This window comes from Canis lupus, chromosome 24 (assembly GCF_048164855.1).
Source record: "Canis lupus baileyi chromosome 24, mCanLup2.hap1, whole genome shotgun sequence".
NCBI lineage: Eukaryota > Metazoa > Chordata > Mammalia > Carnivora > Canidae > Canis > Canis lupus.
In genome coordinates this window covers 33,055,618-33,081,009 of record NC_132861.1, presented here as the reverse complement: position 1 = coordinate 33,081,009, position 25,392 = coordinate 33,055,618, and the positions used below count along the sequence as shown (strand labels likewise).

The 25,392-nt window shown below is 41.5% G+C and overlaps 1 long non-coding RNA gene across 3 annotated transcripts; it reads left to right on the top strand.

Moving 5' to 3' along the window:
• Positions 1-24: 24 nt before the first annotated feature.
• Positions 25-25,392, top strand: LOC140615993 (uncharacterized). 3 transcript variants are annotated; one of them, XR_012016518.1, is made up of 6 exons: positions 25-153; positions 6,157-6,397; positions 19,359-19,398; positions 20,161-20,212; positions 21,515-22,130; positions 22,810-25,392. It is a non-coding gene; the product is annotated as an uncharacterized lncRNA (long non-coding RNA). The 3 variants fall into 3 exon arrangements; XR_012016519.1 differs by lacking the exon at positions 22,810-25,392 and adding an exon at positions 9,214-9,246 and having other exon boundaries at positions 21,515-22,803; XR_012016517.1 differs by lacking the exon at positions 22,810-25,392 and having other exon boundaries at positions 21,515-22,803.

Genomic DNA, 25,392 nt, shown 5'->3' with positions numbered 1-25,392 from the left:
GAATGCTACATTGTTCTGTTGCAGAAAGCACTCAATGGACTCTTTAGTTCTCGCTGTTTCTACATGTTAAGTGAACACTAAGTAACCTCCCCTCCTCATCTTGTATCTTTTTGCCCATTTTCAGAACTGTCGCTTGATACCAGGGAAGTTTCTGTGAGTTTATATTTCTTTCTGCCCTTCAAATAATATATATTTTCATATAGTGCGTGTGCACATAATCATCTCAATCCCTTATAGGACTTGAAGTTACCATCTTTGTAAATACTAACTCAGAATATTCCTGTTACATATATATTTGTATATTTAAGCAATATTTACTTGTTCTACGAAAACTGAGTAAGTCCCAAACACTGAATTATTTTCTATAGGATACCTCAGGAATAGAAAATGGGGGGGGGGGGGTAACTTAATTTTTTGGATGAGAAATTTTAAAAATAACCTCTTCAACCAACAACTACAAAAGACATCAATCACATAGCAACCAATATTCATCCCCTTACCCTGTATAGAATTGCAAAAAACTTACCTTTAGAGGTCTTTATCTGAGTACATTCTTGCAAACACAGTGAAGAATACATTGTACTTTTCCAAGAACAATATTTTCTATGAGAAAAGTAAACTTCTAGTTGAATCTTAGCTGAGAAAATAACCTCAGTGTCTTGCATGAGTGTGACCCAAATGCCGTGTCTAACATGCAGGGCCTCTGTGTTTGTGAGACTCCAGTAATGTGCATATTATAGGCATGAACTACTGATAAATTGAATTAGTGCTTCTGACAGGGACTGGAGGAGTGTCCTGGAAAACTCACAAGCCAGTCAATTAACCTTGCCTGAATCCTCTTTGATGTGCTTCAGCTTTAATTTACTACCACACTTCCTCACCCAGTCCTGCACGCACACACACACACACACACACACACACCCTCCATTCCCTTTCTTTCCAAACCATTCATTGTGCCTGCCAGCGTCCCCACTTCACCGGTAACATATTTTCCTACCTTTACCCTCTTAGCTTTTTGCCTGATTGGATTCCCAGCTTCTGGCTTTAAGTAAAACCCAGCCATCTCCAAACTTCTAAGTGCAGCTGCTCATCCTGCCACACCACGAAGACCTGGAATCCAGAGATGGACCTGGGTCCCTCTCGCTAGCAGGTGTTACTTTCAAATCATTATTCCTTCACTCTTGTGTAAAATTCCTGTTTGTGGCCATCTTCCCCCACTCACTGACATCATTTGCCCACATCCTGATTATCCCTGTTTGTTCAAGACCTAGCCTGCAGCTCCTAGGAGTTCTGTCTTTATTTGGATGATTTTGCTGCCTATTGACATGACCTGACCAATGCCTCAGTTTCCTGAAATTCTCGGTTAGTGTCCATCACGTCCAGCCTACTCCAGACAGCCATTGCCATGAACCCACAACCATTCAACCTCCCAACGTTCTACTAACCTTTCCCATTCTGGTATTTTTTAGGGCCTGTATTGTTAGCTACCGTGGCAAAACCAATTACCCCAAAACATAGCAGCTTAAAACAATAAAACTTTATTAATTCTCACAGTTTCTGAGAATCAGGAATCCAGGAGCAGCTTAGCTGGATGGTTCTGGCTCACGGTCTCTTGAGAGGTTGTGGCCAAGATAATTGGCAGAGCTGAAGGGATCTTCTTCCTTCCGAGGTCATTCACTCACACACCTGGCAAGTTCATGTTGGTTGTTGCCAAGGGCCTGAGTTCCTCAACCACAGGGACCCAAGACATGCCAACTAAGCTCCCCAGAGCAAGCCATCCAAGAGAGAGCAAGCAGAAAGCCACAGTGCCTTTCTTTTTTAAATATTTTTTTGTATTTATTTGAGAGACCACAAGCACAAGTGGGGGGAGGGGCAGAGGCAAGCAGACTCCCCTCTAAGCAGGGAGGCTGAGGTGGGGCTCAATCTCTGGATCCTGAGATCATGGCCTGAGCTGAAGGCAGACACTTAACCGACTGAGCCACCCAGGTGCCCCACACAGTGCCATTTATAATCTAGCACCTTCTGCTTTTTCCCTCTATATTAGATGGGAAGCATTAGGTTCAGCCCAGGCTCAAGGAGAGGGGAATTCGACTCTGCCTTTTGAAGAGAGTCCCAAACAATTTGTAGATTCTAATTTCTCAGGCCCAGTCCATTTCTCACTACCTTCCACTTATATTCTAGATCCCAGCTGGTCCATCAGTTCATCTAGTTTCTTGCCAATACCTTCATTCTTCTGTCCTATCTTCCTTTTATTGCTTCTACCTACAGGATGGGGGATGAAAGTATGGCTCAAGTCAAGCATCCACCTGATGCCATCCCCAGGCAGTTGGGTGCTGCTGGAGGTTATCACTGTACCTGAGCAAACCGGTGCCACTCCATGGCCTCCTGTGTTCAGCAGGCCCTCAACACAACACAGCTCTTCTTCTGTTCCCCAGTCACCAGATTGGCCATTTCCTTCGTTCCCCATTCCCCCTAAACCTCCCTCAACACCAGGAATCAGGTTCATCATCTTCCCTCTCTTCCCTTTCAGTAACAGTGGGAAAGATGAAGAGGTACCTCTGAGGCCCAACCCTCCATGGAGTAGACACTCAAGGGATATGTCTTTTTTTTTTTTTTAAGATTTTATTTATTTATTCATGAAAGACACAGAGAGGCAGAGACACAAGCAGAGGAAGAAGCAGACTCCCTTCGGGGAGCCTGATGAGGAACTCGATCCTAGGACCCCAGGATTGCTCCCTGAGCCAAAGGCAGACTCTAGTCAACCACTGAGTCACCCAGGTACCCCAAGGGATATGTCTTTAGAAAAAGAAGAACCTGAACTCTGGGTCAGAAACCACCCACAGCTCAGAAACCCCATTGTTCCTCTATTCTTCAGTCCTCCCTGTATCTTCAGCTTCCAGTCTAGACTCCTTCCCACCAACCTGTACTCATACTCAAATCTTCCCATCTTATAGAAAAAGCTTCCCCTTCTAGCCCAACCCTCCTCAGGTCAACATGGTATTTCTCTTCATACTTAAAAGTTTTCAAAGGGGAACAAAGTGCTTTACACTCACCGTCTCCACTCCTGACTTCTGGAATGCACTCAGCTGTCCACTAAAGTGGCTCTCGCTAGGGTCACCTCTATAGTGCTGACACCATTTGCTCACCTCCTCATCCTCTTCAGGGTTGTCACAGCATTAACACGTGAGGCCACACCACCCTTAAAAGGCTCCCCTTCCTAGGTTTCCATGTCTTCACATTTTCCAGGCACTGCAGCCAAGCTCCATTTCCACAGGCCTGTGAATGGTGGGGATGTTCAGAGTTTTACCCATAGCCCTTTTCTCTTTTGAACCTGCAGAGCTATTCACTTCTATGGCCTTAAATAACATCTATAGGCTGATAAATTGCAAGCCTATATTCCCAACTCATATTTCTTGCTTGAGCTTCAATTTTGGAATTCCAACGACCCACTAGGCATATTCTCTTGGATACCACATAGATCCTGAACACTCAACATGGAAGCAGTATGATGCATGATTGAAAGCAAGGGCTCTGCCATAAACTGGTTCTAGTGTTAACCATGGCACTTAGTAAGTGTGAGGCTTGGAATAGGTTACTCAATCTCTCTGTGCCTCAATCTCCTCAACTGTAAAATAGAGGTTAATGCTAGTAGCTCAACTCACAAGATAACAGTGAATAAGTCAATTTATATAAAGTTCTTTGCATGGTGCCTGGTATATGGAAATAACATGGCTCAGAGATGTGAGTGCTATGAGGATTAAATAAGACAATATATGGCCCATGGGAGGTGTGGACGAAGCATTATGTGGCATGATTACATCTCAACCTGAGTAGATCTCCCTGGGCCTGTCTGTCTCCCTCAGTCAAGTCTGCTCCTCCTCCAGCATTCCCTCACTCACCAAATGGGACCTTTATCTCCCATGTCCCTGCTCCCTGTATCCAAGCAATCACCAAGCTCCAGCTATTCTAGTTTATTACTCCCTTTCTAATCAGCCCACTTCTTCCATCCCCGGTTCCATGCTACAATATCTCTTCCCGGGATTACCGCAAAGCCTCCCACCTGGTCTCCCTGCCTCCAGTCCTGCCCCTGGCTAATCCATTCTTCACACTGCAGCCAGAGCAATCAGTCCAAGATGTGCATCGAATCTTGTAATTTCCCTGAGGCCTTTGCATTGCCCTCAGGCTAAAGTCCAATGCTCTTAATTGGATTACAAAGACAGTTATTGTATGAATTTTGCTTTCCTTTCTAGAGCGAGCTCTCAAGCTCAAACTACTTTCAGTTTCTCTGCTTTCTCTAGCCTCTAGCATATTCTTCCAAAACCTCCTCATCTTGCCTAACACCTCGTGCTGGTCCTTTAGCTCTTGACTTGGATGGCATCTCATCCAGGAAATTTAGCTGACTGTCTCCAAACTAGATTAGGTGTAGCCCCCAATCTACTCTCCTAGAACCATGTAGACTCTCCAAAATTATAACTATCGTACCGTTGTAACTAGCTGTTTATATTCTCCCCAACTTGTATCATAAAGATCACCACATAATGGTTGAATGCATATACAGGTGACAAATGAAGAGCTGTCTTTTATCCTAAATGGTCTGTGACACTGATGATGACTCTCACTCCAGTGTGGATGGCCCTTTCCAACCTCTCCCTAACAACATAGGTACAATGCACTGGTGGGTCCATGCGGGAAATTGGGAGGGATGACTTTCAAGTCCCATCTGCCATTTACTAGATCTTGGTAAAGCCACTTATGCATTTAAAAAATGTGGACAATAATACCTTTCTCCTGGATTGCTGAGAAGCTCAATGTATATGAGAGTGTTGTGTAAACTCCAAATCACCACACAGTACCAATTCCAACTCTTTCCTTTTTGGGGTTCTTGGTTTGCTCTCTTTCTTGCTTGAGGTTCACTCTCTCTTTTTTTTTTTTTTTTTCTTTCCCTCTCCTTCTTCTTATTCCTGCTAGAGGCACTCACCCAGATCTTGGCTGACAGTGGTTCTCAGAATACCCAGGGACAGGGAATTACCAACCATTGAGGGCAAGAATGGAAGAGCATAGAACTGGTCAACCAAGACACAGAGTTGGAGCTGATTGTAACTCTTTGAATAGTGTTGCCTCACCACTTGTTCACTGGAGGTCCCAGCATTCCCACCCTTTATGTGCTGGAAAGATTGTGCATAGAATTCCTATAATGGCACATTGCTTCCCAATTATAAACACACTACATCATTATCTTTCAGAGATCTCTGCAGGACTTTGCCTTCTCTGAGTTAAGTTCTTCAACAACTAAGAAATACATAAGATGAAAAAAGTTAAGGATTTGGGGATTTCTGTTAAGGCAAATACAAGAGCTTGAGGCAAAAAAACCAAAGTGCTTTTAAACATTTAATAGATGCCATGAGCATTACATATTTTTATTTCATGTACTCTTTACAACTGTGGAAGTATGTATTATTTTTCTCTTCTTATAGATGGGGAGACTATGTTTCAGGAAAGTTAAGTAACTTTCTCAAGAATATGCAGTAAGGGGCAGACCCCGTGGCTCAGCAGTTTAGCACCGCCTTCAGCCCGCGGTGTGATCCTGGAGACTCGGGATCGAGTCCCACATCAGGCTCCCTGCATGGAGCCTGCTTCTCCCTCTGCCTGTGTCTCTGCCTCTTTCCATCTCTGTGTCTCTGATGAATAAATAAATAAAATCTTAAAAAATAAAAATAAATCTAGACTTGGCTTATGACCTGTTTTGACCAAAAGAATAAAGTGGGAGTGACTTTGTGCCAGCTCTGAGCCTAAACTTCAAGCGAGTCACTCTCACTTAAGCCCTCTTGCTGCCACGTGAATAAGCCTGTGCTAGTCTGTTGCATAATGAAAAACACATAGTCTGGTTGCCCGCATTAACCCAGCCAATGGCCAGAACACTTGCAGCTGACCAAAGATGCTTAAGAGAGTCCAGGTGAGAAAAGAAGGGCCACTTATCTGGGCCTAACCGAAATTGCTGATAAGCAAAGGGGAAAGTAAATAAGTGGTTATTGTTGTTCTAAGCCTCTAACTTACAGTGTGGTTATGATGCAGATATAAGCACCATAGAGCTTCAGTTTGAGTCTTAGTTTCCTCATCTGTAAAACTGGAATCATAATCTTCCTCCCCCGCCCATAGGCATGCTGAACCACTAAGCAAATAGAAGATCTCCAATAAATGTTGCATCAGAATAAATGTCGCAACCTAAAAACCAAAACCATTCATCCATTCTGAGGGAATCCATCAGCTTCCATGCCTTCTGTCTACAGGAAGTATGGCCCTCCTGTTTCAAGCCAGACATGCCCTCAGATATTCTGCTGGGGCTGCGTGAACCACAGTCAGCATTCCCAATTATTGGATCTAATCAGTTCAGCAGCAGGTGAGTTCTGCAGCATTGAACCATTCTGTGTGCAAGCCCAAGTGAATTTTAGGATGACAGATTGATTTTTGCTTCCTGAAAACAAATTTAAATTGATGAGCCCTTAATGAATTCTTTCTCCTGTTCCTGGGGGAGGGGGAGGGTTCAGATAATGCTTTAATCACACTGTGAACAAGAACTGTTTGCCAAGCTCTCCGATTCTGAGAAGGCACTGGATTTCCCCTGCTGAAGAATTGTGTGCTTGTTCGGTGAGAGCAGTTTCAGGGTCTGATAAAAACTGTCTGTTTCCACTTTAGCCGTCAAGGACTCGCTCTTCAGCTTCTCAGAAGTCAGGCAAGCCACAAGGATTTATTCAGTCCAAGTGATCTGCACCATCCTAGGGACTTGGTGGGCAGTGAGAGAGTAGAATCCATAGCCCCTCATTCGCTCGTTCAACAAATGTTTATTGAATACCACCTCTGTTCAAAGCATTTGGAGTACATTAACAAAAACAACAACAACAACAAAACAAAACAAAAAACCTTAGGAAAAAAAAATCCCTGCCCTCCTGAGAACATTCTATTTGGAAGAGGCATATAAAAACCAATAAATCTAATGAATAAATTATATAATATATATGAGGATGCTATGGAAAAACTAGAAGGGGGCACGAAGAAAGGGAATGTAGAGTGAACTATGACCATCAGTTTTAAGTAGAGTGCTCAGGGTAGGCATCTTGCCAACTTCAGTTGATAAGCCCTCATAGACGGTGGTAGCAGCGAAGGTGGAGAGAGCAATTGTGAGTCCAGGAGATGGGGGAGTCCAAGAAAGTCTGAAGAAGGAAGAAGTGCATACTGTGTCTCTAACATGCCGTTGATAGGTCAAAGCCAACTTGTGGCGGCTTGCTAGAACCATCATGCACATTCCTTCCCAATTCAGTGTTCAGTACTGTCGTGTTGGTAGCTTACAATCAGTCGTGGTGAGAGTATTTACACCATGGAAACTGGCAAACCCTACAAATCAAGGAATTAAAAAAAATAAATAAAGTACTGACTGTTAAGCATTTCCTAGCATTCCACTGAGAGGACCCTACGTCTTAGGAGAAGAACACATGTGTGCCCCTTGATAATGAACAGAAACTTGGGTGCAATTCAGTACAAGACTTACAGGGAGAGATTACTAAGGCAAAGTTTCAGGAACAGCTCTTTGGAAGAGGGTCTCTTGGGAGGAGCTAGGTCAAGTTTGCATATTGGAGAAGAAAGAGCACAGTACATAAAAAGGGGTGATCGCAGGGGCAAGGCATGCCCACTGGGCCGACGTGGTATTACAGAAAACCTGCAATGAGTGAACACCAAACTGACACCCAATTCAGTTTCTCACAAGGTGAGATGGGATGCTTTCCAAAATCGAACTAAAATTATCTTGTCTTTCACGCCCCCACCAAAATCATTCCTAGCTCTCCGAAAGCTTTGCAAGCCTTGATGAACATGGTCCACATGTATCTTTAGGAATAGAATGTGGGCTCAGCATCTGTTTGATTGGAGTTCTCTGAATTTTTCTCCATGGAAACATGAGCTGGTAAATAGAAACTAGAAAGCCGAATGTCTGTGTTCTTTTTCCATCTCTGTGACTACTTTGCTTGGTAACATCAGGCAAGTTATCTCAATGCTCAATTTCCCCACTTTAAAATTACCAACTCACATTCTTCACTCATTAGTAGATAAAGATGAACAATATCATCTTTGGGAACTATTCCAAGCTTTTTAAAGAAAGACAAACAATTATATGCTTATGAGAAATGGAATTATTTTTATTCCAAATATGAATATAAACATCCTTGAAAAGCTCAAAAGGGAGAGAAATCCCTATTAAATATTTCTGTTGTCAGGGAAGCCTTTTTCTCTCAGAGTACTCCTCCTCCAGACCATAAATTTGCAAAAGGAATTCCCGCACAGACTGTGGTTGATTTGGACTCTAATCTGGTTCAGAAGATCAGGTGGCCCAGCAGAAGAAATATAGCAGGGGTGGAGGAAATGTTCCGTTCAAGTGCCGTGTCCCATGGGGTATGACATTCACTTTCTCAAAATCTCTTACCTCCCCAGTACTGTCCTTCTCCTATGACACTCTAACCCTGGACAGGTCCAACAATTTGCTTTGTTTCAACTTACACTGGTGCCTTGGGCTTGGCAGGAGAAAAATCACCCAACTTGGCATATCGGTGATCCTTTAAATTCTTGATCACTGACATCAAATGGGCATTCAGGATCCACTCAACCAAGTTACAATGAGTTTTACCCTCCTCACCACAGAAATGACTTCATACCTTCTCCACATCCTCCTTCACCCTCAGCTAGTAACTATCTTAGTTCAGGCTGCTTTAGCAAAAATCCCATAGTCTGGTTGACTTAAACAACAGACATTTATTTCTCAAGGTCTGAAGGCTGGAGATCAAAGGTCAAGGCACTGACAGATTCTGTTTCCGGCGGAGCCCTTTTTCTGGTTTGTAGACCACGGCCTCTGGCTGTATCCTCACATCAGGGAGAAAGAGAGAGGATGCAAGCTCTCACATCTCTTCCTCTAAGGACACTAATCCCATTATGAGGGCTCTGCCTCTCATAATTTTCTCCCAAAGGCTCCCCATCCAAATACTGTCACGTTGGTCATTAAGACTCAACTTAGGAATTTGGACTGAAAGACACAATCAGTTCATAGCACTAGCCTTGCCCTACTCCTAATTTAGAACATATAAGTCACCAAACAAAACTTTCCTCATTTTCCCACCATTAAATCTGTATTCCTACCTGCTACTACATCCATTTTTTCCTCTCTACTTGCAGCGTACCTTCTTCTCCCAGATCCAGTTCCTCCAGGTGGGTCTTTAATCCCAACTTCTCTCATTTTTTCAGAGACTCCAAACTATTGTTTATCACCTCTCTTTCCTTAATCTTCCGGGGAGAAAGGAAAAAATAGAAAGAGAGAGAGAAAGCACATGTGGCAATGTATTAAAAGTTGGTGAATATGTCAAACAAAATGATCAAGTCATGAGATGCCTGGGTGGCTCAGTCAGTTAAGTGTCTGCCTTCAACTTAGGTCATGATCTGAGGGTCCTGGGATTGAACCCCATGTCTGGCTCCCTGCTCACCAGGAATCTTGTTTCTCCTCCCTCTGCCTGCTTATACACACTTTCTCTCTCTCACTCTCTCTCTCTCTCTGTTAAATAATAAATAAAATCTTTTAAAAAAAATGACCAAGTCACTTATAGGGGAGAGAAATCAGGCTGGCCTCAGAGTTCCCTACAGCAATAGTCAATGCCGGAAGATTGTGGTGCAATATTTAAAATATCATCAAGGAAAAAAATTTTACCCAAGGATTTTATATGCAAATTATCTTTCAACTATAAAGACAACAGATAGTCCTGAATGTGAGAGAATTCAGGGAATATCAATTCTATGAGCCTTTTCTTGGGGAAACTACCAAGGAATGATCAACTAAGAGATAATCAGGGAAATTGTGAAAAAAAATATTGGCAGCAAACTTAAACACACCCTAGACTAAAATATTTCTAGGATGCCTGAGTCCGTTAAGCATCTGCCTTCAGATCAGATCATGGTCTCAAGGTCCTGGGATTGAGCCTGGTGTCAGGTTCCCTGCTCACGAGGGGAGTCTGCTTCTCCCTCTGCCCTTTCCCCTGCTTGTGCTTGCTCTCTCTCTCTAAAATTAATAAAATCTGAAAAAATATATTTAAAAATAAAAATTTTTGCGTAAAATAATTCTACACATTAGAATAATTGGAAAGGATGTAAAATTATGTTTCCTGTTGACACACAAATTATGTAATTAACAAACATTTGTAAAGGAAAAGAGAAAGTGGGTAAGAAGCAGAATAAGTTTAGTGATTTCTATGTCCATAATAATGGAAAGTCAAAACACTTTCCTTGGGGCTGGCTCAGTTGGAAGAGCACGTGACTCTTGATCTCAAGGTTGTAAGCTCAAGCCCCACATTGAGTATAGAGACTACTGAAAAAAAAAAAAAAAAAAGAACATTCCTCAAAGCTAGCAAACCAACTATTAAAATAAGCATTTAAAAATATATATGATGGAGCAGATTGGGTGGCTCAGCGGTTTAGCACTGCCTTTGGCCCAGGGCCTGATCCTGGAGACCCAGGATCGAGTCCCACGTCAGGCTCCCTACATGGAGCCTGCTTCTCCCTCTGTCTGTGTCTCTTCCTCTCTTTCTGTGTGTGTCTCTCATGAATAAATAAAATTTTAAAAGAAATAAAAATTTAAAAATTAAAATATACACAAAAGAAGTTGTCAAATTTGAGTAAAGGGTATAGATTTTTGTGCCATTCTTATTATAGCTTTCCATGAAATTTGAGATTATTTCAAATGCTATTTCTTCAAAGACATCTTCCCAAACTGTCAAATCAAAAGAAGTCATCTAATATTTTCTCTCCTAGGAAGCTGTTCTTTTCATTTGTAGAACCTAGCATATCTTCTAATTCTATAGCTATGTCAGCCATCTCAGCCGTGTTTAACTGATGACACAGACATGACAAAATCCATCTGAAAGGCTGATAGGAGTGGACCCAGGACCAAGACTAGAGTGAGGCAAGTGAGGCATTCGCCTTGGGCACATAATTTTTTTTTATATCAATACGTGTTCCTTTTAATTTCTAAATATTATTCCTTTGTATGGATGTACCACAGTGTATTTATCCATTTATTCACTCAAGGGCATTTAGTTCATGTGTTTTCTTTTTTTTTTTTCTCTTTTTTTCAAATTTTTACTCAAATTCTTGTTAATTAACATGTAGTGTAATACTGGTTTCAGGAGTAGAATTTAGTGATTCGTCACTTACATACAACACACAGTTTTCACAACAGGTGCACCCCTTAATACCCATCTAGTCCATTCCCCACTCACCTCTCTCCATCAAGGCACATAACTTACAGGGCACCAAAACCTCAGAAATCAAGATAAACAATGTTTTAAGATGTTAAAATTCAAAATTAAGGCAAAAATCCATGACAGACAATACATCACAATTTTAAATAAAGACAAGATCCAAACCTGTACTTTCATAACCCTGCCTCACTGACCTTATCCTAATCCTGATGTTGGTTCCAATAAAACTCTACTTATAAAGTCAGGCACTGCCTATAACCCATAATTTATCACTATTTTCAAAAACACATATTAATCTCAATTACTAAAGCTTTTGTAACCCCTAAAAATTTGCTTCATCTTAGTCCCAACCCAAGGGAAACCTCCTACTGCTAGAAATCATCCAGGAAATGAGCAGAGAGGTACATTATTTGTTCAAAGATAATGGACTAGACTCAGAGAGGAGGGACAGTTCAGAATTCAGCACAGATGGTGGCTGTCTGTCTTTGTCACTCAGATTGTTGTTTGTCCTGGCTAATTTACCAGCCCCTCTTTTGTGGTTCCCTAGCACTCCATGTATGCTTTGCAAGCTGCATAATCATGTATTACACTTTATTGAAACTATTTATTTATAGTCTGTGTGCTCCTTGAAAGCCAGATTGTGTCTTTTATCTTGAACTGATTTATAGATGAAATGGGGTACCTGGGGATTCAGAACCTAGCATTTTTATATGTGTGACAGGCTGCCAATCTGTGGGCTGAATGGACTTGAGTCCACTGAATGCTCCTCAGTCTGCAAAGCTATTTGGTAGTTGTTCTTATTTCAGGGGTCTAAGAGGAGACGAAATGAATAAATCCACAAAGAGTTTAAGCTTTCTTTTGGGAGCAAGCAAATGGACTGAGACCCCAATTCTTTTCTTATTGGAGTTCAACATTATTAGAAACTATCTGATGAAGTTGATGCTGGCAAGGAAACTCTCAGAGGTGGACTACCTACCATAGGGAGGGGAATCTGAACTGGTGGCCTAGATCCACCTTTCTGGGGGAGAGCTTCCTAGAAGAATAGGTAATGCTATGAAGTTAACCTCCTTGGCAACAGGGTCGTGCTTTGGAGTAATGCCTAAGTATGCAAGTGTTAATTAAAAGAGTTCTAAACTTGGAGTCCGAAGTTGAGGTACTACTACCACTAATGGGGGGGTCTGGATAAGCCATGCACCATCAGCATAATGGATGAGCATCCATAGGTATGAGTGGGACCAGTTTAACAGCAATAGGGGGGCTGTTAAAGAAGCAATGTTAGCAGTACACTGATTTAACTACTGTTCTCCCTGCTGGCAGAACCAGAACTAGTCTAGCATTTTATTTTTTTTATTTTTATTTTTTTTTAGTCTAGCATTTTAGACTGATCTAATGCTCTTGGACAAATCAGAGACGCCTCAAGAGGAAGAAGATGTACTTCCTGTTACATTGGGCATATGTGATCTTGCATGATTAATTGGAAAAATAGAAGAGATGTGATCATATTTATACACCTAAGCTGCTGACCAGGCCATGCTAGCTAGCTTTAGTAGATAGTCAACAAACGTTTGATGAATGAATGCAGGCTGTAATCTCTTCTACCCCGTTGTCTGGGCCCACCTTTTACCCTAGAGGATACCAGTTAATTAGAGGAAAATCGGCTAGATGACGAGAAGCAATGAGAAGGTCACTAGGAACTGTGATGATTATATTTACCAGCTACTAGCTTCCCTTGGGTAAAAAAAGAAAAGAAAAAAAAGTTCCCTATCTTCTCACAGGAAACACTGTATATTTACACACCATCTTTCCTCAAATCAGCAAATATTTATTGTGCACTTGTGCTAAGTACACCTTTCTTCCAAAAAATTTGCCTATTAAAGTGTTTAGAATTCACTCTTAGTCGGCTTCATTACTATGCAGAATGACTCATAGATCTGCCTCTCTCTGTGGTATCAAGTAGAGGTTACAGTAGAATAGAGACTACATATTTGAATATCTAGATTTTCTTCCTTATTTAGACACACAAAGATCCTTTCACATCCAATAACACTTCTGATACCATAAATAAGCAACATCAAGGAGGGCAGATCCAGGTTTTATAAAGTCTTATGCTAGTATAATTTAGGGGAACTACTTTCAAAGAAAAAGAATAAAATTAAAATTGGACATGAAAATAAATATTTCATGAAAACAAGAAAATAAACCACAACAAACAGCAATTTTTAAAAGTGGATGCATCTAGAAAAGCTGACCCAAAAAAATCCAGAGAGAGTAATAATATGTTTTTGTCAATTTTCTGCCTAATATCCCTCTATAATGCATCTTTCCTCTATTTTTTACTGCCTTATCTTTGATCGTTTCTTGATCTGAAAATGACTTTGTAATATAATTTATAGAGAGAAGAGAAAGATAAACCCCTCCTTTTTTTCCTGACATTTCCTGAAATTTCTTTGAAATTTGTTTTTTTATTATTGATAATCCTAATTTCTAGAGCTGTCATTAAATTTTTAAGGTCCTTTATCAAATTCCTTTCATATGAGCTATAGAATGTGGAAGAATTTTCCACAGACTTAATTTTGACTTTATATTTCAAGGCTTGTTTCTCTTCCACTCTCCTCCCACATCTGGAGGGACACATCTGCAGTGGGTGTAGTGGGACACATCTGTACACTGATAAGTCTTCTAACTGCACACCTTCATGTCACCATACCTGGTGGCCAGCAGTAACTTAGTAGAAGTGGAAGTGACTGTGAACCACAGAAGTCTATTCCATTAAACCCAGATTACACTCACAAGTCAATTCCCCCTTAACCAAATCCCCAAAATGCCCACAGCCATCCCAATACTACCAACACTACCAACAGGGAAATATGACTGAGAGCAAGAACAAGCCCATGGACAGCAGCCCTAGTCAACCGGAGCCAACATGCCTTAATTTTGAAAGTTGTATTAGCATGTAATGTCCATGGGACGCCTGGGTGGCTCAGAGGTTGAGCGTCTGCCTTTGGCTCAAGTCTTGATCCCGGGTCCCGGAATCAAGTCCCACATCGGTAGTCTGCTTCTCCCTCTGCCTATGTCTCTGACTCTCTCTTTCTGTGTATTTCTCACGAATAAATGAATAAAAGAGAAAAAAAAAGAAAAGAAAATCTCCCTTAAAAAAAAAAAAAAAAAAACATGTAATATTCCTGTGAAACACATTTCCAGGCCCTTCCCCCTCACCAAAGGGTGTTGGAAGAGGACTAAGTAAGGGAGAGGCCCCAAAGCCTAAGATTCATTGGCTTGACTATAAATCTTCCTCTGTGCTTGTATATCATCAGCCTATACCCTAAAGGGTGTTCTTTTGTGTTCTCATGTCCCTAGAGGCTGTTTTGCTACCAATGGGACCCACAAATGATCTCCACTGTGCTGGTCTCTCCCACATCCCTGGCCCAGGGGGGCTTCTGCTTTGTCTCTGCCCTCTATCGTACTCTAGATGGTTCTTTTTTCCAGAGCCTTGACTGCTCACTAATAAAGAACCCTAGCATGATGGTGGGTTCACTCTCTTACAGAAAGGCCTATTGGCCCAGGATGATCATGACTGCCCTGCTGGCCTCTGAGAACCAGCTGTCCCAGACTCTCCCCTCAAGCTGTACTTGGCTTAATAGATTATGACTCAGCTGTCTCCTATTAGAAAAACTCTGAAACACTGTTTGAGGGAAGGAGAAGCATGCCATACTCTTTGAGCTCTGCACTTTGGACTCAGGTCCTTGGAGCTAAATCCTCAGATATCCCCAACCATAGATTTTATTCTTGGCCTGATTTCTGAGCCAGTCACAATGATGGAGCAGAAGTAGTTCAGATAATGTCAGCTCGATTCCACTTCCCACTGTCCCTGAGGAAAGAGTTAACCTAAGTTACTTCTCCCTCCCTCTTCCACTCACTTGCAAATTTGTTTCTAACGAACTTCACTTTCCACTCCAGTAGGCCCATTATCTTAAAAGTTTCCCAATTATGACACTCAACATATTAATTAACTAGTGACATTCGACTCATGTCTTCTTAAATTTCTAGAATACAAAAACTTTTGACTGCTGTCTCTCAAAATTCCTTCCCTTGGTTGCCATACTACCTGAATCCTCACCCACCCCTCAGTTGTCTTCCTTAGTTTCTTTCCCCCATTATTGCTTAAATTTAGGCCTTCTCCATTGATCTGCTTCTTGGTCCTCTTCTTCCAAACAATCACCCTTAGCTTTATACAATCTCTGTAGATGACTTAAATCTGCATCTCTGGCTCTGGTAGTCTCCCAAACTCCAGGCTGTATTTTCCAACTGCTTTTTAGACACCCCACGTGTATGTCCCTGCCTGGTTTCAAGGTCCACACACCAAAGCTGAACTCCTAATCTCCACCTGTCTGTCAAAAGCTTCTCTCTTGTGTGCCCTATCTCCATTAATAGCCTAACCACTCAGTCTAGGCTAGAAATCTCTCATTTTCTCCCCCCTCCCTTCAACAAACCTATTAGATCAAATCATGTGGGATCCAGCTCCACCACAGCTCAGACCCTTCCCTGTCCATCCCTTCTCTGTGGCCATCTCCTGCATCCAGGAAGACTTTCATGCAGACTGCCACCATGATCCCCTAACTGATTATCCTGTCTCTAAGCCTGCCCTTGTCCAATCTTTCCTGCATACCGTTGACTTTCATTCTTCTGCAACACAGGTTAGTTCATGTCACTTTCCTGTTCAAAAACACGTTCATACTTAACAAAGAAAGTTCAGACTTGTGGATGTGGCCTTGAACATCTCTGTACTATGTGCACAACCTAGCCTCCCTGCCTATCTCCTACATAAGTCCCACGCACTTCAAGCTCCGGCCACCTAACCACACTGGCTGTCCCCATGCCTTGACCATGCTGTCTTGACAGCTCCATGCTCCCCACCTCCTCCCAAACCACCCTCTGCTCCTTCAAAAAAGCTATCTTCTTAACTCTCAAGAATCAACCTCTCCTCAGGGCCACGGCACTGGTCTGGAATGACATAGGTCAGGATGACTGTCTTATGGTTCATGTATACTCAAATGGAGACTTTCTACCTATTAAGCAGTGAGCTTTACAAAAGCATGTAGTGGGTCTTCCTCCTACTTGTTTTTCTCCATTCTTGGCACTATGCCTTTGCTTGGTAAACTCAAGGTTGTTGTGAAGGCCATGGTGTAAAATCCTCAGGGACAGCGTGACTCACTGTGGCAAGGCCAAGCTGCTCTGTAGAAAGGGCCCTGGGTTTGCCATCAAAGGGACCCCAGACTCCAGTGCAAACTACATCATTCATTAATAGTACAGCTTTGAGCAAATTCCTTATATACCTCTGGCCACAGCTTCCTCATCAGTAAAATTGGAATAATCAGAACTTCATAAAGATTAAATGGTGTAATAGGCACAGGGATGCTTGGGCCTGGGAGATTCTTAAATATTGATTGGATCTCATCCATGAAGCTCCTGCCAATTCCACCTTGACCTTTTGCTTTTGTTTTTTCTTTCTTCCTTTCTCTCTTTCCTTCCTTCTTTCTTTTTTTTTTTTTTAAGATTGTATTCATTTATTTGACAGAAGGAGTGAGAAAGGATGAACAGGGGGAGGGGCAGAGGAAGAGGGAGAAGCAGACTCCCCATTGAGCAGGGAGCCTGATGCAGGGTTCAACATCAGGACCTTGAGATCCTGACTTGAGCTGAAGGTAGATGCTTAACCGACTGAGCCACCCAGGTGCCCTTGTTTTTTCCTTGTTTAACCTGGGAAACATATCATAGCCTGAAAATTTACTCTAGAATGAAGAACACTTCAAAAATCTCTTTTAAAATTCACAGGGAGGTAATAAAACTAGTGGCTAACACAGGAAAGTGATGAGCGTCATAAAACCCTTATTATGGTGCCTACCACATTACATTATAATAATTTATTGGCTGTGTGTCTCCTGTGAGCTTGTCAAGGAAAAGGACTGTGACCTTTTATCCCAAGCACCCAGCACAATGCTGAGCACAGAGAGAGCTTTCGGTATACATTTCTTGTCTGGTTAGAGAATAACTTCACAATCTTTCAAAAATTAAACTGCACGTACCTTTTGACCTAAATATTCTGCTTCTAGGAATTTATTTAACAAACAAAGTTACATAAGTGTAAACAGATTAATCTCCAAAAATGAGTTTTGTGGTTTTGTTCATAGTAACAAACCAAGAAAACAAACAAAGAAACAAAAAACACCTCAAACGTCCAGAATCAGAAGGCCAAATAAATAAATAATGTACACGCTCACCAAGGAACACTATGTAACATAAAAAACATGAAGTAGATTTCTAGGCTCTGGTGTGAAAAGGTGTCCAATATACATCACTAAGTGAAAAAAGCCCCTGTATGGTGCAAATATATATACACATGCACACAAAATACACATATACACATTGGCTTATATGTGCAAGAACAGTTTCTTGAAGGATATAAAGGAAACTGTTTATAGTGGTAACCTCTACAGAATGGGACGAAGGAATTGGGAGAAAGAGAAAGAATTTTCATGTTTTACTGTTGGCCCTCCGAAACAATTTCCACTTTTTACCATCAGCAGGAACTAATTCAAATCTTTTCAAAATAATAAAAAATAAGCGTGTGTTGAACAATTCTACTTTGACCTTGTCTGGGCAGAATTTGTTTGATTATTAATTTTCATCAGCAAGATAAAGAAAATGATCATGCACAGACTCCCTTCTTTTCCCTTGACATGAGTTCAAAGACCATAGGAACAATTTCCGGAACATTCAGTTGCAAAGCTGGCGTCTCTGGTGGTTTATCAATGTCACTAAGAGCTCCAGATGCATTTAAAATCCCACCCGTAAGAGTCAGTTGTGGCTTGTTCTCTGTGAGCAATTACCAGCCCCGTCTTACTCTCTTAGTGGAAGACACATCCTCCCTGGGACAAAAGAGAGAATGGAGAGAATCAGCTTGTGGATTGTCTGTGCAGACTTCACGCTCTTTCCCTGGAAGCCATGTGGCTGCCTTAACAGTTGTCCCCAAGCTGGCACTGCATAAAGGAGAGGGATCTCTAGCAGCAAGTGGTGGTGATTAATTTTAAGCTGTCATGGAAAATGTTTTTTGCACTTTAATGTCAGAGATCTGAATTATTATTATAGGTCTGATGCTCCCTTGCCAAAGCTGTGTGTTTGCTCCCCAGATACAAAATGAACACAGAAAGCTTTCTGGTTGGCTCCCAGGAGCATCTTTTGGAGAAAAGACAAAAGGAATGCCGCCAAGCCAGCCAAGTCCCCCTGGGGCCCTCAGCGGGAGTGCCAGGCCCTCCCCCACCTGCTCTGCCTCCCTGCCCTAGGCTGGAGGAAACCCTAACTACTCCCCTCTGCCCTTACATTGTCTGCATGGATCTCTGGTTTACCCTTGTGGGCCATTTGGAAACCCCAGAGGGTGATGGACACCTCAGAGGAGAAAAGGTTTAGGGAAGGTCAAGATTCACTACAGGGAAGAGAAGTTGCTGACAGTGCAGAAACAGGTTGGAAGAGAGCATGCTGGCCAAGATCAAGCCATACAGGGAGGTCTTTCAGATTCGTGCCAACTGGATCTGAGTCAGAAACAAAACCTTACCCACTTCTATGCCTACTACCCTTCCTCACTCCCCACACGCAAGGGTGGGGAGGAAAGTGGTGCAAAAACTGACTGACTAGCTTTTGCATTTCAATAAAATATTTATTTCTTGCATAATCTGCCAGCAAATTAGATCAAATTGCTGTCAGTTTGAAATCACCCAATTCATTAAGGGAACAAACCTAAAATATACTTAGTCTAAAATAACATTTACCAAGAGGCAGGATTGATGTATGTCGCTAGAACAGATCTAGGAACTAGAAGAGAGTACAAAAAAGCAGAGAATCAGAACATTTGCTCTCTGGCACTGCATCAAATCTCTTTTTGAAAACTTAAGATCGTCATATTAATAATGACAACTACTATTTATCGAGATCCTACCCTGCACCCAGCAGGCGCTTTACATGGTTTTTATCTGTAATCTACCATATGGAAAATGTATTTATTCAGTTATTCTCATTTTTCAGATGAGAGTCAGAACTTGCTAAGAACACACAGCAGTAAGTGGTGAGTGCCACCCTGTCTGTCCACCTGTCTGTCCACTTATCTGTCCGCGGAACCAGACTGCTTCCTGGTACTTGCTACTGAGAGGGAAACATGTTATGGCTATGCAGGCTGCATTTTAAGCTAGTCTTGCATTCAAATATTTCTTTTTCTTTGCATCTTATTTGACCCTGGACAGAAGACAGCTCCTAATTTGAGCTTAAAAAATATGGTCTTTGAAGTTATTCAAATACTGGCTTTAATACGCCAATAGGAGAAACTGACCTTGGGTGCTTGACTCAGGACATACTGCTATATTTCTGTTTGAGTCTGCTGGAAGGGGGCTGAAAGCCAATCTTGCATATATTATATGGCTGTATTCCATAGATTTTTTTAACAGCTTCATTGAGATAAAATCCATATCTCATATAATTTACTCACTGAAAGTGTGTAGTTCCTTGGTTTTAGTATATCAACAGACCTGTCTGACCATCAGCAATCAATTTTAGAATATCCTCGTCACCTTAAAGGAAACTCCATACCCACTAGTAGTCACTCCCTATTTCTCACCAACTTCCCCTAGTTCCATCTATATACATTTACCTATTCTACAATTTTATAGAAATGGAATCGCACAATATGTAGTGTTTTGACTGACTCCTTTCACGTAGCAAAGCATCTTCCAGATTCATCTACATTGTAACATGCATCTGTACTTTGTTCCTTTTGTTATGGCTGAATACTATTCCGTCATGGTTACACCACCTTTGTTTATCTGTTCACTAGGTTGTTCCTACCTTTTACCTAGTATGAATAATGCTCCTATGAACATTTATGTGTAAGTTTTTGCATGGATATATATTTTTGCTTCTCCCGGCTAGACATGAGTGAAATTGTTGGGCCACATATAACTTCTTTATCAAATTAACTTTTTAAGAAACTACCAAGCTGTTTTCTAAAGTAGCTAACCCCAGATATTTTCAAATCCAAATTGTTTAATGGGGTTTATAAAGCCCTTCCTAATCTGGTTACAGCCTACCTTTCCATTCTCATCTCCATCTGTACCCTAATTCAAACTGCTTACTACTTTGATTGTATCTACTTTGTATTCCCTAAAAAAAAAAAAAAAAAAAAAAAAAATTCCTCTGGCTCAGTTGGCTTCTGTAAACATTGTTTCCCATGCTTGGATGATTCCTCCAGGTTAATGCCCACTGGTCCTTAGGCCTCAGTTTCTGTGACACTTCTCCCCAGAGCCCCCAACAAGACTGGCATTAATCTGCTCCCCCATGTGGAATTTATTGCTCGAGCAGTGCTTGTCACGCTACCTTATCATTGCCTGTTTGCTGGACTGGATCCTTTACTAAACTGTAAGCTCCCTGAGGGTAAGGATTATTCCTTTTGTCCTCAGCCCAGAACAGTTCCTGATATCTTGAAGGTTCCCAATAAATAGTCGATAAATATATAAAGCCCCTGGCATATAGTAGTATGAATTGAGGCTGTGGTGCAGTGGTCCAGATCTCCCTTCACCCAAAGGAAATCGTTCACACATCATCTTGGAAATGCACAGTCTAATTTTTGAAACAAAACATTTGTGGTTCCTTCCTAATTCTGTTTTGCTTGGGCTAATAATAAAATGAGTTGGCATTTCTTGGGTATATATCAACTGACAGTAGAGGGAGCCAAGCCAAGAATGTGTTAGGTGGCGGGTAGGAATCTGTATGTGATTAAAAATAGGCCATGTGTAATAATGAAAACCTGAAAATTACTCAAATGACCAACAATTAGGAAATAATGAAATTGATTATGATAGTAGGTAGATAGATGAAGAATACTGCCATTAAAACTGTAAATATGGAAAGGTGGGTTGTAAATAATCTTAAAAATAAAACTGGAACACCAGCTAGTATACACACATTGATATGCAACATGGTGTGTGTATAATGACAATGACCAGAATAGGTCATGTCATGTAACCATATGGTGGATGTTTTCCAGTGAAATTTAGAATTGTACTTTTTCAAAGTTTTTTTAGCTTTCACTATAAAGATCTATAACAAATAATTGCCATGTATTGTCCCAAAAGCGTGTATCACATATTGGACCTACTGAGCTTTTCTTTCTTTTTTTTTTTTTTTTAAAGGTTTTATTTATTTATTCACGAGAGACACAGAGAGAGGCAGAGACACAGGCAGAGGGAGAAGCAGGCTCCATGCCGGGAGCCTGATGCAGGACTCCATCCGGGGATCATGCCCTGGGCCGAAGGCAGATGATCAACCGCTGGGCCACCCAGGTGTCCCCTGAGCTTTTCTAAGATAATTCAGGGCACTGTTTAAAATTTGATGGCTGTATATGATACACTGCACACTTAACTTAAAAATCTATGTGTATGTACACATTACACACATATATTGTATACACATATCTTGAAGAAGGCAAAATATTGTCACCCTGTGATTGCCTCCAATACCTTTGGGAGTCAGACAAAATAAGCACTATGGTATTATCCCCCTCTTTATCAATTTAACGTTATACCTAATTCGAAACTGAGATTTGTGAGATGACTTGCTCAAGGTTGCACAGCTAGCAGGAATCAGAACCAAGATTAGAACTCAGGTGTCTTGACACAAATGCGGCTCCTTAACTCTGCCCAGAAACTGGAGGCAACATGAGACCAGCAAAGGCCCACAAGTACTCAGGACCTGCAGAGTTCTTTACTGAAGAATCTCACACAGCATCCTACACTAAGAGATGCTCAGGTACTGTCTGTTCAAAGGATCAATGGATTGATGGGTCCATTGATAGGCAGGAAGTTAAAAGGTCAACACTGTTCAGCAAAAATTCTTTGGTACTCCATGCAGTTCGTCTTCACCAGAACTTCACTACTACTTCCAACTTTTCCTCTATACAAAAATTCCATCTTGTATTCATTCAGCAATTAATTATTGCTTCTTAATTATTAGGCAGCTACTATGTGCAAAATGCTGTGTTCATAGCTTAGGAAGTTAGAGAAATAAGGTCTTATTCTTACCTTTAATATACTTATAATCTAAGAGAATGAGATTTGTTTTTTGGGTTTTTTTTGTGGGGATTTTTTTTTTTTTTTTTTTGAGATTTGGGTTTTTTTTTTTAATCACTGAAATTCCTGGCAATATATGAGGTTAAGAGAAGATAAACACTGTTTGGAGGATCTAGAGGAAAGAGATACGGTGCTTAGTTGAAAGAATAGAGGCAAACGTCATGGAAATGTGGCATTTCAGCGGGCCATTGAATGACAGGTACAGTTTCACAAGAAGAGATGGGGGAGGACGTTTCAGGAGAAGCAAAGCATTTTAACAAAGGCATGAGGTAAAAATTTCACAAAGGCGGGGATCTAAGAAACAGTCAGTTTCCTTAGAGAAATGCATTTCTGCTGAACTGTCTTCTTTTCTTCCACAGGTCCCTTCATCTAAAATGAGCTAGATGGTCCCCCAGTCACCTCACCTGCCTCATGCAGATGCAGGCACTCAGGCCCCAGCTATATAAGAATGTGCTCTATGAACTTGTCTATTCATTTCCTTTCTTATGAGCAAGGTAGAAAGTATTATTAGCCCTGGTTTACAGTGGAGTGTGAAACAAAGGTGCAGAGAGACGGGGAACTTTCTCAAGGTCACAGGATGAGTCAGCTGGAAAGAAACCCTAGAACAAGGGTGTACCTCTCCAAAGGAGGCTGCATAGGCATGTCTGCATGAGAGCACGGTGTGTTCCCATCCCCTACCCGCTGCATCCAAGTAGAGCCTCCTACCTAGGAGCTCGGGCGTGTGCTGCAGACATTATTTACTTCATTCTCTGGGCACCACTGTGGTTGAAGTAGGGTGAAGTCATGTTTACCTTCTTTTCTCAAATAGACAAACCAAAGTCCACAAGGAATCTGAAGCAGTTTATCTGATAGCATGTCATATGTGCTCGCATTAAGCCAGCTATTGGCCCCGGAGCAACGTTCCATGTGGCTCTTGGGTTGAGACCACAGGTTGGTTGGAGAGGTGATGGGTTGAGTCATGGGCCGGGCATTTGAAGACCTGACTTGTGAACCCGGCTCCGTCATTCGCCTACTGTTCCTTTTTTTTTTTTTTAAGATTTTATTGATTTATTCATGAGAGACACAGAGAGAGTGAGAAGCAGAGACACAGGCAGAGGGAGAAGCAGGCTCCATGCAGGGAGCCCAATGCAGGACTCGATCCTGGGACTCCAGGTTCACACCCTGGGCCAAAGGCAGGCACTAAACCACTGAGCCACCCAGGGATCCCCTCGCCTACTGTTCTATCTTGGACAATTGCTCAACCTCTTTGAACCTCTGTCCTTATCTGTAAATGGGAGTAACATGATATATTTGTACCTGTTGTACCTGTCCTCAACACATATTTTTAAATGCTAAGGAACACATCTGAGAGAATACCCACAAATCTATTAAAAATGGTTACTTTGGGGGAAGAAAGTGGAAATGGCTGGCTTCTATTTGTTCTTGATGTACTTCTACTTCATCCGGGATTGCTTGTAAAGACCTAACAAATAAAGGATACAAACAATAACCATCTCATAAATTACCACACAGAAAGTACCTAGCACAGTGATTGACAAGTACTTCCTTCTCTCTCTCTCTTTTTTTTTTTATTTAAAAAAATATTATTTGAGAGAGAGAGAGAGAGCACAAGCAGGAGGGAAAGGCAGAGAAGAGGGAGAAGCAGACTCCCCGCTGAACGGGGAGCCAGACAAGGGACTTGATCCCGAGACCCCGGGATCATGATCTCAGCCAAAGGCAGACACTTCACTAACTGAGCCACCCAGGTGCCCCGAGTACTGTCTTCTCAATAAAAGTTAGTTTTATTTTTGCAAATTAATCATTGTGCTCTGTGGTGCAGAAGATATGGAAGGCAAGACAGGAAAATCAAAGAATAATAAAAGAGTAACACAAAGTGTCTAATCAAGAGCTAAATTCCTTGAGAGAGAATGAATGAAGGAGAAAAAGCACAAACTCTAGCTTTGAAAAACAGACCTGATTTTTAATCCATTGCCGCCACACATCCATTCTGTGACATGGCGAAAGTCACAGCCTCTCTAGGCCTCAGTTTCCTTACTTGTAAACGGATATAAAAATTCTCACCTCATAGGCTGTGAGGATTATGTGAGAAAAACATGTAGGGTACTTTAGAAGGCACTGAACATTACACATAGTATGGGCCATAGAAATAAAAACTGTGCATACCTACGAAGCTCCTCTTTTACCTGCTTCTGGCACAGATTGTTCCACAGTGTCTACAGGACCATATCATCATATTTATGGCTTCAGCCATAAATTATTCTTTTAAAAATATTTTGTACGGGGGATCCTTGGGTGGCTCAGCAGTTTAGGGCCTGCCTTTGGCCCAGGGAGTGATCCTGGAGTCCCGGGATCAAGTCCCACATCAGGCTCCCTGCATGGAGCCTGCTTCTCCCTCCCTCTGCCTGTGTCTCTGCCTCTTTCTCCCTCTATGTCTATCATGAATAAATGAATAAAATCTTTAAAAAAAATTTTTGTACTGTACACTTGAAAGTGCCTGTAAGTATAGAGCATTAATGTTCTTCTCGTAACAACAAAATGGTAATTATGCGATGGTAAACATGTGTTCTCTGACCTTACTGAGGTAAACATTTTGCAATGTATGTGTGTACTGAGCTATCACATCTCACACCTTAAACTTCCACAATGTTACATGTCAACTGCATCTCAATAAGTTCAGAAAACAACAACAACAACAAAGAAGACATTTAATCCATATAAACTAAAGCCAAGAAAGTACATTGAAGACCAGTCACAGTGGATCTACTTTTTGGTCTTTCTGATCAAGACAGGCTCTTCAAGCTCACATAGTTGTGGTCAAGTGCTGGCCTCAGTGATCTCCCAGGACTTCCTGGACATGTTGTGTTTACCCTCCTGCAGCCTTTGGTAGCAGATGTGTTTAAAGAGCCATAAACTCAAGAAAGTTTAAAAAAAAAAAGAGAGAG